This window comes from Girardinichthys multiradiatus, chromosome 7 (assembly GCF_021462225.1).
Source record: "Girardinichthys multiradiatus isolate DD_20200921_A chromosome 7, DD_fGirMul_XY1, whole genome shotgun sequence".
NCBI lineage: Eukaryota > Metazoa > Chordata > Actinopteri > Cyprinodontiformes > Goodeidae > Girardinichthys > Girardinichthys multiradiatus.
In genome coordinates this window covers 16248586-16254682 of record NC_061800.1, presented here as the reverse complement: position 1 = coordinate 16254682, position 6097 = coordinate 16248586, and positions in this window count along the sequence as shown.

Below are 6097 nucleotides of genomic sequence, written 5' to 3'. Positions count from 1 at the left end.
CAAAGTGTAAGAGTGTTTGTGTTTGTATTTCACTTTTTACTTCATTTGTGATTTTAATAAGTTTTTATTAAATAAGTCATTTCTAGGACAGCATACAGTCAGGTACATGTGAACTAACATTTCAGCTGCTATAAAATAGTTTTATTTATGCAGAAAATGAATCGTAAAAGGACCCTGTAAATTAAGGTGAAATAAAAAAAGCTTAAATAAAACTTGAAAAATAGCATTTGATGCTGAAAATGCAGTTTGAATGCTCTAAGTGAGGGGGTGATCTCCAGTTTGCTGAAAAGCTGTAGTGAAGCAGAGCAGACGTATTAAATGAAATCAGGTTTTACCAGAAACCTGTTAAAGACGTTTGAATCTAAGAAGTAAGAGTTCAAACTGATGCCTCAAATGTAAAACAAGGAGAGGAAATACTTGATGAATCTTGGGACTGAAAACTTCTAATTGAAAAATTATTGTCTTGGTGTTGAAAACGGGTACACAGAAAGTTAAAGGCCAAGATCCACTGTAAACGTCTTGAAAAACCTAATTAGATTTTTATACTGGGGTCTATGAGAAGCTGGTTGGCAATTTCTTGCTTTTAAGGTGTGTATTTCAAATGCTTTAAGATGGTTAGAAATTTGAATGTCACTGAGAAAAAGGATTGGCAGTCGGAAGATTTTTTTTTTCTGCACAAAAATGGAAGAATGTACAGGTCCATCTCAAAATATTAGCATATTGTGATAAAGTTCATTATTTTCCATAATGTCATGATGAAAATTTAACATTCATATATTTTAGATTCATTTCACACTAACTGAAATATTTCAGGTCTTTTATTGTCTTAATACGGATGATTTTGGCATACAGCTCATGAAAACCCAAAATTCCTATCTCACAAAATTAGCATATCATTAAAAGGGTCTCTAAACGAGCTATGAACCTAATCATCTGAATCAACGAGTTAACTCTAAACACCTGCAAAAGATTCCTGAGGCCTTTAAAACTCCCAGCCTGGTTCATCACTCAAAACCCCAATCATGGGTAAGACTGCCGACCTGACTGCTGTCCAGAAGGCCACCATTGACACCCTCAAGCAAGAGGGTAAGACACAGAAAGACATTTCTGAACGAATAGGCTGTTCCCAGAGTGCTGTATCAAGGCACCTCAGTGGGAAGTCTGTGGGAAGGAAAAAGTGTGGCAGAAAACGCTGCACAACGAGAAGAGGTGACCGGACCCTGAGGAAGATTGTGGAGAAGGGCCGATTCCAGACCTTGGGGGACCTGCGGAAGCAGTGGACTGAGTCTGGAGTAGAAACATCCAGAGCCACCGTGCACAGGCGTGTGCAGGAAATGGGCTACAGGTGCCGCATTCCCCAGGTCAAGCCACTTTTGTACCAGAAACAGCAGCAGAAGCGCCTGACCTGAGCTACAGAGAAGCAGCACTGGACTGTTGCTCAGTGGTCCAAAGTACTTTTTTCGGATGAAAGCAAATTCTGCATGTCATTCGGAAATCAAGGTGCCAGAGTCTGGAGGAAGACTGGGGAGAAGGAAATGCCAAAATGCCAGAAGTCCAGTGTCAAGTACCCACAGTCAGTGATGGTCTGGGGTGCCGTGTCAGCTGCTGGTGTTGGTCCACTGTGTTTTATCAAGGGCAGGGTCAATGCAGCTAGCTATCAGGAGATTTTGGAGCACTTCATGCTTCCATCTGCTGAAAAGCTTTATGGAGATGAAGATTTCATTTTTCAGCACGACCTGGCACCTGCTCACAGTGTCAAAACCACTGGTAAATGGTTTACTGACCATGGTATCACTGTGCTCAATTGGCCTGCCAACTCTCCTGACCTGAACCCCATAGAGACTCTGTGGGATATTGTGAAGAGAACGTTGAGAGACTCAAGACCCAACACTCTGGATGAGCTAAAGGCCGCTATCGAAGCATCCTGGGCCTCCATAAGACCTCAGCAGTGCCACAGGCTGATTGCCTCCATGCCACGCCGCATTGAAGCAGTCATTTCTGCAAAAGGATTCCCGACCAAGTATTGAGTGCATAACTGTACATGATTATTTGAAGGTTGACGTTTTTTGTATTAAAAACACTTTTCTTTTATTGGTCGGATGAAATATGCTAATTTTGTGAGATAGGAATTTTGGGTTTTCATGAGCTGTATGCCAAAATCATCCGTATTAAGACAATAAAAGACCTGAAATATTTCAGTTAGTGTGCAATGAATCTAAAATATATGAATGTAAAATTTTCATAATTACATTATGGAAAATAATGAACTTTATCACAATATGCTAATATTTTGAGAAGGACCTGTATGCTTTCTGGCTGATGTTTTGGTCACTTTTGAATGTTGGTGGTGCTTTCACACTTATGGTAGCATGAGACGGACTCTACAACCCACACAAGTGGCTCAGGTAGTGAAGCTCATCAAGGATGGCACATCAATGTGAGCTGTGGCAAGAAGGTTTGCTGTGTCTGTCAGCGTAGTGTCCAGAGCCTGGAGGCGCTACCAGGAGACAGGCCAGTACACCAGGAGACATGGAGGAGGTTGTAGGAGGGCAACAACCCAGCAGCAGGACTGCTACCTCCGCCTTTGTGCAAAGAGGAACAGGAGGAGCACTGCCAGAGCCCTGCAAAATGACGTCCAGTAGGCTACAAATGTGCATGTGTCTGCACAAGCGGTTAGAAACTGACTCCATGAGGATGGTATGAGGGCCCGACGTCCACAAATGGGGGTGGTGCTCACAGCCCAACACCGTGCAGGATGCTTGGCATTTGCCAGAGAACACCAGGATTGGCAAATTCACCACTGGCGCCCTGTACTCTTCACAGATGAAAGCAGGTTCACACTGAGAACATGTGACAGACGTGACAGAGTCTGGAGACACCGTGGAGAGCGATCTGCTTCCTGCAACATCCTTCAGCATGACCGGTTTGGCAGTGGGTCAGTAATGGTGTGGGGTGGCGTTTCTTTGGAGGGCTGCATGGCCCTCCATGTGCTCGCCAGAGGTAGCCTGACTGCCATTAGGTACTGAGATGAGATCCTCAGACCTCTTGTGAGACCATATGCTGGTGAGGTTGGCTCTGGGTTCCTCCTAATGCAGGACGATGCTAGACCTCATGTGGCTGGAGTGTGTCAGCAGTTCCTGCAAGATGAAGACATTGAAGCTATGGACTGGCCCGCCCGTTCCCCAGACCTGAATCTGATTGAGCACATCTGGGACGTCATGTCTCGCTCCATCCACCAACAGACTGTCCAGGAGTTGGTGGATGCTTTAGTCCAGGTCTGGTAGGAGATTCCTCAGGAGACCATCCACCGTCTCATCAGGAGCATCCCAGGCGTTGTAAGGAGGTCATACAGACATGTGGAGGCCACACACAATACTGAGCCTAATTTTGACTTGTTTTAAGGACATTACATCAAAGTTGGATCAGCCTGTAGTGAGTTTTTCCACTTTAATTTTGTGTGTGACTCCAAATCCAGGCCTCCATTGGTTAATAAATTTGATTTCCATTGATGATTTTTGTGTGATTTTGTTGTCAGCACATTCAACTTTGTACAGAACAAAGTATTCAATGAGAATATTTCATTAATTCAGATCTAGGATGTTTTATTTGAGTGTTCCCTTTAGTTTTTTTGAGCAGTGTATTTAGTATGAAGGCTTCATAATTTTTACACAAACCCCCTTCTTTCAAGATGGGAAAACAGGAACTAGACATTGTGGCTTAACAAAATACAGAACATCAAACCACATCAACAGTAGTTGTGCGATATAGATACTTAGAGTGCTAAATTTATAAATGGGCTTCTGCTTTGTATAGAAATTATGAATTTCTTCCAACATCAGCTCCACTGTGAAACAATGTCCATAAATAAATGCTTGCATTTTCTGTAATTTATTTAAATATAAACTTTACATGTTAGTTTATAAGGATCTGCAAAAACATTAAGAACACTTTTTTTACCAACTCTGTATTTGAAGCAAAAATAATTTCTTTATTATTGACCTAAAGATGGCTGCAGTCAGACAGTTGTGTAACACCACATCATAATACTTCTACCACCATTCTTCAAATAGTAAGATCTCCTGTATTGTTAATTGTGGACAAAAACAATTTTTATCTGTTCAGAAGACATTTTTCCAAAAATGACTGCTTTTTGTTAAAAAGCAGTAAAACTGATGTTTTGTTCTTTGCGACCTAAGTTAGCCTTTCCAAACAGAGACAGTGGCTGTCTTTGCTGTGAACTTATGGATTTTTACCCCCCCCCCCCCCCGCCCCATAAAAAATTCCCCAACATAATTGACTGATAGCAGTCTGTGGTGCATAATTATGTGAGTGAACATTTGAAACACAGCTACAGAGACTGTTATATGACTGAAGCTGGGCATTTCAAGAATACAGGGACCACAGTAGGCAGAATTAGCTTTTAAAAAAATGCGAACAAACTACACCGACAAAAACCCACTCACCCACTGCATACTATAACCCTTCCTATCAATGTTATCCACAATTTCTGGCATCATTTAGAATAGTTTTATGAGGTTTATTGAAACTTTTAATCAAGACAAAAATCCGATCTATGGATTATATCCTCATGTGGTTGTTTAAAAATTTTAATTAGCCTGCTGTCAGCAGTGTTTTAGTTTAACAATGTTGTTTATTGAACATAAACTTTGTTTTAAACAGGGAGAGATCCTTTACCAATTTGTTTATCAGTTCTAGGTTTATCCTGATTATTTTTAAGCCATCTTTCCTCTTTTGTAACTCTTGGGTGTTTTAGTTTGTATTGTATCTTTTTTTTAATATATGTAATGGACCAGACTAAGCTTTGGACTCCTGTTTCAAAGCTTTTTATTCTTGTTTTGACCTTATTTGTGCATTTAAGTGGGAATAAAACCCATTTCAGTCGTTCCTTCTATTTCAGTCTCTGCACTTTGTGTCCAGAGTTTGTTGTTGCTCTTCTTTGGTAACATGATCTGTAAGCCTTGTACTCTTCATCCCTCTACGTCATCAGCCTTCAAACACCCTCAGATTGTGTTCAGCTATGTCTGGATCATATTTATTTATTTTGATTCATTTATTTTAACAAAACAGATACACTAATTGTTCAACTCGTGTCCGTATAATAATACTCTAGAGCCAAAATGTTCAAACGCAATAAACAGGGTTGTGTTTGGTGAGCCCTGGGCTTTAAACAGCCGCAAATCTACTCAAACCTTCTCAGAGGAAGCAGCATTTACACGTTTTGGTGTAAGATATAAGTTTTTCTGCATTGAATACCTGTACATTTTAGAATTGATCTTAGGGTGTTTTTAATGACCTTTAAAGCCATTTATCATCTCAGTTCCAAATATTTATTAGATATGCTTTTATAATTTGCAATCCAGATCCCTCAGGTTTACTGCAAAATGCATTTTGATAATAACCAAAATAGGAACAAAAGCCAGGGTTGCTTCAAAAGTATTTATGCAGTAGATTTAGGTTTTAAGTAATATTTTCATTCATCAATATGTTTCCTCTGTCTGGTAGTATGTTGCCATTTCGAAGTGGCCCAGCCAGAGTCCCAACTTAAATCTGATATAGACTCTGTGGAGAGAGCTAAAGTTTAGGGTGATGGCTAGGAGGCCCTTCAACCTCAAACACTTGCTGCTCATCACCAAAACTAATTTGTCCAAATATCAGTGGACCCATGCAAAAGGGTGGTCAACAGTTTTGAGATCTGATTGCTGTAAAGATTCTTCTGTCAATTGTTGAGAAGGGTTTGGATCATTCTCAACATGCCATTTTTTAATAAAACATTAATGGAAACAGACCCCCCCCCAAAAAACAACAACAAAAAACCCCCAAAAAAACTGAAAACCCAATACTCTTTCTACATGATTTATTTCTTTTTAAGAGATCTGTGTCTCATTTCTTATCAAAAGCAAACTTCTTGGTTGAAAGTAAATAACTTACATCTAGTATGTCTTCTAGTATGGCTTCTAGTATGGCCTTAATTTCAAATAATAATGTAATATAATAATTTAATTTACTGTACTTATTTTGTTTTATTGTCTTGCTTAATCAATGTTTTTACAACAGTTGTTGGATAAATGGTAAATAA